Here is a 12,717-nt window from a genome sequence, read left to right as displayed (position 1 = left end):
AGTATGATAATTCTTTAAATGTGCTTGTTTATTATCATCGTTTTGAATTCTTCCCTACTGTTGCAATTAGTACAATTATTGTTCTTTTATCATTAGTATTGACTAGTTCCTAGTAAATAGATAAGTATAAAGAACACCTTTTCACTCTTTCAATTGACCAAACTTGAGCAAAATATTTAGAAAATTATTTCTTTCTTTCATATGATATTTATTTTTAATCCGGATTTATCTTTATATAAAAACCAAAGAACCCGTTTTCTCGTGGTTTTATTTTTCATTCTTCATTTTTTTCCGATACCACTGAGCTCTTATAACCTTTTTGTTTTCTATATGAACTCTAATTGTTCAAGCTATACACTGTAGACTCTATTATGATTTATGATTTCTAATGTTGTGGTTATAAAACAAATTTTGAATTATAAAATATAAATGGATTGTTTGATTAGACACTTTGCATGTCTCAAAAATATATTGCTTCCACTATTTGCGAACAGTTCTTTCTTTTGATAAAAAATATAACATTTTTTTTTTGTTTAATCGTAATTAGATATCTTCATTCTCTATTTTACATGAGAATCTTTCGGAAACAGTAAACATATATATTAAAGTATACCATGCATGATCATAGTGTATACACTTTTCCTTGCTTAGTATACTGCAGACAGTTTTGTATGTTTTGTTCAGCGCGTTTTTCTAGGCATTCTTGTTCAGTGTTTTCACCTTTTTAGAATCACTGGATCGCTTTTGTGTCCTCACTCTTAGCTGTCCTGCTTCTATAGTTTTACCTTGCTTTGTTTCTATTGTCACTAAATAACAACCTATTAGACAGTTCAACTTCCTAGGTGTCAGTAAATACTCTAATACAATTATATTGAGAATAGTAATGATAATGAGGATAATAATAACAACAAAAGTGATAATGATATTAATAATAATGGTGAAGGTAATCCTAATGATAATACGATTACGTAGCTAACTTATGTAAATCAACAGTGATCCTTTCTTCATTATTCATCTAAACTTCATGAATGAACCCCCCCCCCCCCTCTCTCTCTCTCTCTCTCTCTCTCTCTCTCTCTCTCTCTCATCTCTCTCTCTCTCTCTCTCTCTCTCTCTCTCTCTCTGTTAATAATGATTTTTATGAATGAACATTTTAGTAACGGCGAGAGAGTCGGGAGACGAATTGCGTAACAATGTGACAGGTAATTACAATGATCAGGTTCCATGAGATTACCGAGGTCGGTAATTACTGTCAGTGTCAAGTAGGAAGATTACTTTCTTCTTTGGATCATGGCGATGGCGAAGTTGTGCGGTGCTAAAGATATAAGTTTTTAAGGAGGTAAGGTCATTGGAATGGCGCTACGCCCGTGTATAGCCCAGAGCTGGAGGAAACTAGAAGAAAATTAAGGAATGAAATAAGGGGTTAGCTTGACCGCTCGAGGTGAGGATGGCAGGTTCATACTTGCCAAGATTCTTGGATGTGATGTGTCGTACTATGCTAGCGGTATTTTTAGCTTTATTTCTGAAGCAGGTCCTCTGAAAGCTATTTAACTTTTATAATGACATATTTGATTTTATAGTTTTAATTGAATATTCTTTTATTCTTTATTTATAGTAAATGATATCAGCGTCAATGACTTTAGATATCAGGATGCCAGAAAACTTCAAATCAATGAAATAACCGCTAGAGAAAGTAATAAGCGAATGATAATATAATCAGGTGATAGCTACTTGAGAGATTTTACTTACCATTTCAAGGTGGGCATTGCTACTAGAAGCCATATTACCGCCAATTTTATTATTAATTTGTGTGTTTAATTTGCTTTGCAAAAGCTTTGATGAGAATTTAGCTGTAATTTCATGTTATGTTCATGGTCACTTACAATCTTGGTTTATATATATATATATATATATATATATATATATATATTATATATATATATATATATATATATACATGTGTATATATATGTATATATATAAATATGTATATATATATATATATATATATATATATATATATATATATATATATATATATATATATATATGTGTGTGTGTGTATATATATATATATGTGTATATATATATATATATATATATATATATATATATATATATATATATATATATATTACATATGTGTGTGTGTGTGTGTGTGTATAGTTGGTAAAGTGAAATAATTTCCATTGGGGGAGAGTTAGACGGATCAATTTAACGAAATGATTAATATATTTGAACTACAATCACAATATTTACGAGCATCTTCACAATTCGTATGAATATCCTGAGTATTACACAGCTATGTATTATATTATGATATATTTCTGCATGTACTTATTTCATATTGCTCCATTACTGCATACTGTTTGTATGTCGTGCTGCTTTACACACACATTTATTCAGATTTAATGGGTTAAAGGTTAAAAGGCCGCTCATGAATGGCAGAGGCAAGGGACAGTGATAACGCCTTAGCTAACAGGAATGCCCTAGATACTTACCATATATACATATGATCAGCACATAATCCTCCTCTCGACCCAAGCTAAAACCAGGTACGGCCAGGCAATGGCTCCTGATGACTCAGCAGGTAATCCTATAAGCTCCCCGAAAAGCCCCATCCTTAGGTCACACAGATGGTGAAGTTGTAGACCCTACAAGAAAATATGGAGCTTGGGAAGGGCTCGAACTCCCTCCGGCAGATCGCCAGGCAAGGAAGTTTCCAAGAGAGTACAACATTTATATAACCGACCTTACTAAGGTCATGTCAGCGTAAGTACCCTGTCATTCCTCTCATACAAAATCACCTCATACAGCTGTTCATCGGAGCATCAAATGTCGGAATACCTTCGGTTAAATGTTAAGACAAGGAGAATTACAGTATTTCAATTGAAAATTCCCTGTTGTAATGCCTTTCAAATGGACATATCACATACGCAATATGACGGCTTGTGGTTGATTGTCGATCATCGTCGGTAATCGCCGAGGATAATGTCTTTCCCAGTGAGATGGTGAATCGGGAGAATTAGCAGAAAAACTGCGATGTTAAGTGAGCGGTTTTCGACTACTTCCGGTTTAGTGATGGACAAGTCACGGGAGTTGTTGCTGCAGAGGTGGAGGGGGGGGAGGTATTTGTCCGGGGGGCGGGGTTGTTGGGGTGGGGGTCGAGATTGAGAACGAGGAATGCTAAAGATGAGAAAAAAGAAATCTTGGAAGGAGTTATCCACAGCATCCGTCGAGATGAATATCTGACAATTGAGAAGATGGGAAATGTTCGGATATAAGATTTGTTAAATGTGAGGAAAACGAGTTGTAGAATGATGGACAATGAGAATGCTGGATACAGGAGAAACGGGATTGATAGCAAACAGAATTATGACCTTTCTCCATCCATAAATAGCTTTAGTTAATTGAAGGTTGATGTGGTTCATGACACGATCGAATTTGACAGAAAAAAAAAAAAACTGTAAAAAACACTTTTGAATACAGGATTACTTATTGGGAAATATAGCTTTACCATACAGACCCCTCACCAGACACTAATGTTAAATAAGAACTTGACTAAAGTAAAGTAAGTACAAGGAAGACGTTGTAAAATAAGAGATGATTCTAGAACAATTCAATCTCAGAAAAAAAAAAATGTTTTTGCGAATATGAACACAGACGACAACTGCTGCTGGTCCAGCTGCCACCGAGAAGGTTCCTTTTTGTTTTGTGCAATCGGCTGCATGCTTGGTCAATCAGGTGTGATGGACGCTGGCCGCATGTCGCCGCAACTTTCTCACTCCGCTTGGTCCTTGCAAGGAACCAGCATAAAAAGGAAAAAAGAAAAGAAAAAGAAGACGAGCGAGCGGAAGTGGAAGAGGAAGAAGGAAGCTGTGTTTGTCTCTGCTAAATGAGAGATACCGTCCAGATACGTGTACAATGGCGCATGTACGTGCGTGTGTAGGTTTTATATTAATAACCATTTCAAAATATCTTTTTGTTTGATTCTTTGTTTAATATTATGCTTTTTATAGTGAATAAAAATAGCTAATAAAAGAAATTCAATGGAGGTTCGTAGAATCTTCAGAGCTTAATATCTGAATATTTTGTAATTTTTGTTATTCCCTTTGAGGTTAAAAAAAAACAACTAATATGGGGCAGCTTTTTAAGAATCAAAATCTATCTGAAAATAAAGAGAAGGATTGAAACTTGTAGATTTAAATAACTAAAACTTAACTTTTTAAAGGGTAGTAGGATGTCCAGACACTACCGCCAGAGAGTTATTGAGTTTTTTTGAATGGCTAGACAATACTTCATTGGATCCCTCTCTATGGTTACGGCTCATTTTTACTTTGCCTATACATACACCGAATATTTAACAGTACTTCCAGCATTTTCTTGTGTTCTCATACACCCGACAACACTGAGCTTACAACAATTTTTCTTTGCTCAAGGGGTTAAATACAGCACGGCAATTCTTCCGTGGCCACTTTCCTCTTGGTAAGGGTAGAAGATACTCTTTAGTGATAATAAGCGGCTATTCTAGTATTAGGACACTCCAAAATCAAACCATTGTTCTCTATTCTTGGGTTGTGCCATAGCCTCTGTACCATGGTTTTCCACTGTCTTGGGGTCGAGTTCCGTTGCTTAATGGTGCACTCAGGCACAGTATTCTATCTTATTTCTCTTCCTCTTGTTTTTTTTATTTTTTATTTTCATAGTTTATATACGAAAGATCTATTTTCATGTTGCTGTTCTTAAAATATCTGATTTCAATTTTTCATTACTTCTTCTATAGTTTATTTATTTCCTTTTTTCCTTTCCTCACTGGGCTATTTTTCCCTGTTGAAGCCCTTGAGCTTATAGCATCTTGCTTCTCCAATTAGAGTTGTAGCTTAGCAAGTAATAATAATAATAATAATAATAATAATAATAATAATAATAATAATAATAATAAAAATAATAATACTCGTTATATAATACTCGTAATGATATTAATAATATAGTCCTTGTTATACCTTTTATACTTTCATAAATGACTAATATCATGGGAAGTTTCTAGGAACCAAAAAAAAACTTGAATTCATAAAAACAATTACTAATATCATGGGAAGTGCGTGGGAAAAAATAATAAAAAAGAGGAAAGGGAATAACAAATTCCGAAAGCTACCGAAAAATTACAGATTCAAGAAACTAATGGTAGATAATCTTTGTTATTCCTTCTACAACGACTGATATCAGGGTAAATGCCTGTGAACAAGAGAGTGGACGAAAAACAGGAGAGAAAGAGTAATATGGAATGAGAAATTCCAAGGGAAGGACATAGCCATGTGTAAAAACGCTGTCTTGTTCCAGTGGCTTGGGAGGGGAGCGCCCTGACGTCCACCGCATGGACTGCTGGCCCACCTGAGCGTGACCCCAAAAACACCTGGAGTCTGGTCTTGCTTTTATTCAGAAAAGATGGAAGATGGGGTGAGCGGAAGAATATATTGAGTAAAGAAGGTAAATAAGGAAGGGTAAGAATAAGGCATTTATTAGTTACTAACACGACAAATAATTATTTTTGAAAAAAAAAAATTTGTTCACATTTCCTGCCATATCTGTAACAACAGGGAAAAACAGTTGGCATAAAGTAACAGCAAAGAAAACAAGAATAATAAATCAAAATTGCAGAGGGAACTCTGAAGAAAGTAAAGAATCGACTAAGAAAGAAGAGAATGTAAACTTCCCAATGTTTTCCCTGTAATTCCCAAATAAGTGCAGCAAAAATTCAAGGATTGGACGAAGGTCCTCCGCTATATCCCGTGAAGGACATCAGAAAGATGAGTGAGAGGACGTGAGAATTTGAGCTTTTGTGACTTGTTTTACGTACAGCTTTTATATATATACATATATATATATATATATATATATATATATATATATATATATATATATATATATATATATATATATATATATATATATATATATACACACACACATATATATGTACAGTATATATATAGTGTATGTGTGTAATTAGATACTAATCTTACTAAAGATTAGAAAATCTCTATTATGATTATAGTATTACAAACACACACACATATATATCTATCTATCTATCTATCTATTTATCTATATATATATATATATATATATATATATATATATATATGTATATATATGAATATATATATGTAAATATATATATATATATATATATATGTATATATATGTATATAATATATATATATATATATATATATATATATATATATATATATATATATATATATATATATATATATATATATATATATATGCGTAAAAATCACAGGAAAACGTGATGGTCAGATGCAGAAGAACCACAGGGAAAATGAAAATAAGAAATACACATACAAGTATATATATATACATAGTATATTTGTATATATATGATATATATACATATATATACATATACATATATATATATATATTTATATATACATATATATATATATATATATATATATATATATATATATATATATATATATATATATATATATATATATATATATATATATGTGTGTGTGTGTGTGTGTGTGCGTGTTTAATATTCTCTAGTTAAGATATGGATTTTCCAAGCTATAGTAAGATTAACATAATTACATACATCTTACGAAAGCTGAAGGCTAAAAAATTACTGTAAAAGATGTTTGGTTTTGGCAAACGTTGCTTTTTTTATTTTTTTATAAGTCATTTTCGACGCCATATATTCCTTTTAATCGAGTTTCTGAATATTGCAGGGTTTCATTTACTAGTGAACCTCTTGTGCTTTAGGATCGTTCAAATATAGCAAAGGAATTATATAACTTTAATGTGACATTTAAAACGATCGGACTATTACTTTCCTCTGCATTCAATTAAGATATTGCCAGTGTACTATATTGTACCCAGTTAATTCTAACAGTCTTGCCTTTACCATCATAAGGCTCAACAGTATTCTAGATGTTCTATTCCAGTTGTGACCAAATTGTGATATCTTCCTAATCGCGGTTTGAAATTGGTGGAACATAAGTTCAAACTCTTTGCAAATAGTTTTATGTTGAGGCCGTTAGAAGTCACATATTATGGTTTATATATAACAGATCTATTTATTGCGTGGTTACTGACCCTAATGTATTTTATTTTTTTTTAGGTTTTTAATTATTTATCATTTATAGATAGCCGTGATATCTCTGTTTCCTCTTCACACTGGGTTCCTTTACCTATTGGGGATCGCGTGGATTTGTAACATCCTGCTTCTGTAACTAGGGTTGCAGCTTGGCTAATAATAATCATAATAATGATGATAATGTTTACTAAGGCACGCTTTACTTCCTGTGTTACTTCACTGTTGCCAACTTATACTGGCAGACCTCTGCTAACAAAGGTGATAATCTTATTATGCCAAAATTTGGCAACGATTTCATGCCTAGTGGGCGTGGCTTGCATCTTAGATTTGGGCAAAGACGTCACCTGTCATTTACTTTGCCCCTTCCAATCCTATTACATTTGTTAGAATAACATTCTAATCTTTGTTAAGTAGCGCTGATAATATCAGAGATATCTTAATGCTCTGTGATGTAAAGTTTCTTTTTGACAATGGTAGAAACACGGGGATGTGTTTGCTTAAGGTCTGCCCTTTCATTATTTGTTCTTTTTCTTTTTTTCTTTTCTTGCCCAAGATGTTCTAAAATGAGCGAGGCCTTTTCTAGTTTAAGGAGGAGTGCTACTAAACTCAATTACTTTTAAACAAATAAAAGTGCGACTTTTTTCATAAGTTTTGTATGCTTATTTCATCTTTATGGCCTTATTAATCATCAGCATCTTAATATTCATTAGGCAATTTCACGAAATCCCAAGGAAGTTGACACCATGAAATATTACACCAGTGTGTCTAAGTGTATAGTTGTCTCTGCTTCTCTGTGCGTATTTTAATTAAATATGTCGAAAATAAGCGATCTTCACAAAGTTTAGGGAATAGTTCCAGGAGCAAGGACCTGTGTTAGTAGGAAACCATCTTAGCTTACAACATTGACAATGTGTCATAATTTATTATTATTGTTGAATGTTTGACTGTGTTGCCACAAAAGCCATATTGCCTTTGGTTCAAAGTTGATTTTTCGAGAAAAAAAATACAGTGGTTATCATTGTGATATTTGGACATCAATGACCAGTGCTGTCATGATGCCAGATAATATTTAGTAATCTAATACAGTAATTGATATTTGTGTCACTTATTTGTCTTATAATAGAATAATTACCGGTTGGGCTTTTACCTAACGGGAAATGTGAAGTTCATTGTAAGTTTTTGATGCCCATATTAGTTTTTTGAAATGTTAGCAGAACTAGTAGGACTAAAACTAAATAAGTTACCGGAAGATCAAAGGACAAGGTCCAACTCTATACTTTGCCTCGACGGAGGTATGTATTCCCCGAGTTCTAGTATTGTTGCTCTAATGATTGTTACCTTCATCATTTTCTCTTAAAGCTGAAAAACAATTTAAATTCAAACGAATAACATTCAATGAGCCCTTTTGATGGCCTGCCTTAATGTCAAATCTTTTCAAAAGTGTCATTTTCCGAGAACTGTTTTCACTATGGACGTTGGATGCGTCTTTGACGCAAGCAGAGATTAAGTAGACAGGAGTCGGACCTTGAAAGAGATTCAGATGACGAAAGATCCGAGAAAACGAGCGAGCAATGAGACGGCCCGCGGCGCTTGAGGGCATCGCAAGAAGAAGTTGTCGGCGCGGAGAGAAGCGACAAGTGCAGACAACGTTTTGTTTCGTCGCGGAAAAATGTCACCTAATGACTGAAAAAGACCTAATGAAATTTTATTCATTTCTTCGAGGAAGGTGACTCGACAAAATTCTCTTCCTTCTCTCTTCTCCTGTTAGGTCACTCTCTTCGCCTCTCAGTCTTTGGTTTCTTTCTATAAGATGTATTCTAGGTTCCCTTTAAGGTGTGTAGAGTACGGTCTGTCATTCCACATTCCTATGAAAGTAAATAGAATATAACAATTTGAACCAAATCTCAATTTTGTCCTGCTTGTCTAGTGACATTTTTGTTTGAGAATTTTGTTATGGAACATGGAATCCTTTTTTGAATAATTTTTCAGTGTATGACAGACTGGATATTTAAATAACTGACTCTGAAAATCAAAGCACCCTAATTTCAGAATGGAGAGACAGATGTTTATTGTAACTCTATCTGATTATCAATAATACCAACGATACAAGTCAGTGCGATAATGGAGATTACGATGATTGTTAACAAAATAAATGAAAACCATTGTGGTGGCCGATATGGTAACGTCCCTGAGTGGTAATCGCCAGACTTGGGTTCGAGTCCCGTCCAAACTCTTTAGTTTCTTTGTTCGCTGCAACCTCACCATCCTAGTGAGCTAATTATGGAGGGTTTGGGGCAGCCTATAGGTCTATCTGCTGAGTCATCAGCAGCCATTCCTTGGTCTTATCTTGGGGGGAGAGGGGCCTTGGGCGCTGACCATATGTATATATTATTAATCTCTAGGGCATTGTCATACTTTATAGGGAAATGTCACTGTCCCTTGCCTCTGCCATTCATGAGCAGCAAATGAAATGAATGAAGTAAATATCAATTGTCATCTGACGATGACACGAGCAAGTGTAATCATAAATGAATATCTACCCATTCGCAAAAAAAAGTTACTAGCTTGTGTAATAGCTTTGCAAAATTATCCTACGAAATGTAGAGTTGTAAGATAATTTGTTTATGATAGATAAATTATGTTTTTATTCACACACATATGTATACACACACACATATATATATATATGTGTGTGTGTATATATATATATATATATATATATATATATATATATATATATATATATATATATATATATATATATATATATATATATGTATATACATATATATTTGCTTTCTGTCACGCTCGGCTCTCCCCGTTCCTCAGGTAGAGGGGAGAGGGAATAGTGAGAGGGGTGTGCTTGTGGGTGCATATCTATCTATTCAAATATTTAGCAGTCATTCTTGACTGGTCGCGTACTCTCTCTCTCTCTCTCTCTCTCTCTCTCTCTCTCTCTCTCTCTCTCTCTCTCTCTCTCTCTCTCTCTCTCTCTATATATATATATATATATATATATATATATATATATATGTATATATATATGTATATATATATATATATATATATATATATATATATATATATATATATATATATATATATATATATATATATACCTATACATACAGAGTATATATGTAGTTACAAGGAGAAAGCTATGGATATCAAATGATGCTTAATGATACTATAAAGAGGAAACAAAGACAGGAATTGATTGTTGAAAGTTTTCGAGGAAGTAATGAGAATTACAGGGTAGAGCATGCTAAGTATTCCAGTATTGATAGTGAAGTTAAAAGAAAAGCCAGGAATGACTGGAGAATATATTTAGAAAGGAAAGCAGATGAGGCTGACAAAGTTATGTATTTAGGGAGTTGCTTTGGTGTAAGAATTGCTCACAGAAATATTAAGGAAATCTCTATTGTGGCAAAGAAGAAGCATGTACCCATCATAAAGAGAGATGGGTCTATAATAATAATAATAATAATAATAATAATAATAATCTTTATTTCAGCAGAAGCCATATACAGAGTTACAGTAAGGGTACAGAGATCTTACACTTTTGACAACGGTACAAGAAAAAAAAAATGAGAAATGCAATAAATCGGTGATATATTATAAACATCAATTAGCAGGTTGACCACAGAGATCTAAGGTTTGGGTAACAAAGTCACATTAGAATTAATGCTTAGCAATGATGATACCATACATATTAGCAAACAAAAAGAGAGGGAGAGAGAAAAAAAAAATGGAGATGACAATGATAATATGTTGGAACAGAAATTGCTTGAAAATGAAAGAACGCTGGGGAGGAAAAAAAAAAAAAATCTAGTCACTGAGCAGGGGTGTGAAGGAAATACAGGACATCCAGACAACAAAGATGTAACATAATAAAACACGTTATCATAACAATACTGGGAATCATACCAAAGTTATTTAGTGATGAGGATTTGGCATAGCCACACTATCAAACAACAGAAGATGAAGAAAGGCAACGTTGGATGGAACACTCAAGTGAGGTCATGAATAGGAGATATGAAGGTAATAGTGTGATTGATATACCTGAAGCTGAGGAATATCGTGATATGCCCACGAATGAATTCAGTGTGTTTGAAGTCGAAACCATCATTAAAAGACTAGAGATAAAAAGCCCCTGGATACGATTGGATCACTGCTGAGATGATATTGGCCCTAAAATGTGAGTGACTCCCAGAATACTCACAAGATTATTTTGTAGAATGTGGCGTGAAGAGGCAAAACATGATATGTTAAGACATGTGGTACAGTAATGTGTAGAATATAGAAGTCCACTAGTGATGGCATTTACGCCTATGAAATCCTTTGACAGTGTGCATCGACCAATTTTGTTGAGACTCCTGCGTTATGGAGTTCCTCATAAATATGTACATTTGATTAAGACTGTTTATGAGCATAGCAAATGCAAAGTTAACGTTAGTGAAGTCCTATCAGATGAATTTCCAGTGAGCGGCGAAGTACTCCAAGGGAATATGCTGTCACCTATGTTGTTTATCCTCCTTATGGATTTTGTAACGCATAACATAGTTGGGGTAATGGAGAAGGATTGGACTGGATTGGTAACAGGAAATTAGCTGATTTAGAGTATACTGATAACGCTGTCTTTATTAGCAGAACACCACAGCACTTGCAAAGTTTGCTTACCAGAATGCATGAGATATCACATGAGGTGGGCTCAAGATAAAAAGAAGAAGTACAGAGATGATGAGAACGGATTATGCAGTTGAAGATGAAATGGCATTAGAAGTCGAAAGGATTAATGAGATGGAATCATTGAAATATTTAGGAACTATGATCTCTAATACAGGGTCTTTAGAATTGGAGTTTAATGAAAGATTGAAAAAAGCAAATCAGACAATGGCTAGGTTGAGTAAAATTTGGAAATCAAATCTCCTCAAATTACATATAAAAGAATCAGGCTATATATCAGTTTTGTTAGATCAGTGTTTCTCTGTAGACATGAGTCATAGTATAATGAAGCAATATCCAACAGATTGTGTAGATTTGAGAACAAAGCTCTCATAAGAGTATTGGAACAGGGTTAAAAATGAAACAATAAGAGAGATTACTTTCCTGATACCATGTGTATGCCAAGCAAATATATATATATATATATATATATATATATATATATATATATATATACATATATGTATATATAATATATATATATATATATATATATATATATACATATATGTATATATATATATATATATATATATATATATGTGTGTGTGTGTGTATATATATATATATATATAAAATAAAAGTGTATATATATAAATATATATATATACATATATATAAAAGTATGTGTATGTATTTATATATAATATATACTCTATATTGGTGTGTGCATGTGTATATATGTATATATCATATATGCATTTATACATACATTATATATATATATTTATATATATATATATATATATATATATATATATATATATATATATATATATATATATATATATATGGGTGGGGTTTGTTCGTATGCCAATTTAGAAACCCTTTTCTCTTTCCTTGGAGGGAAAGTGGTTGCGAAG

Source organism: Palaemon carinicauda, chromosome 38, assembly GCF_036898095.1.
Source record: "Palaemon carinicauda isolate YSFRI2023 chromosome 38, ASM3689809v2, whole genome shotgun sequence".
Taxonomy (NCBI): domain Eukaryota; kingdom Metazoa; phylum Arthropoda; class Malacostraca; order Decapoda; family Palaemonidae; genus Palaemon; species Palaemon carinicauda.
The sequence above is the reverse complement of the archived record's forward strand: the minus strand, read 5'-3'. Positions refer to the sequence as shown.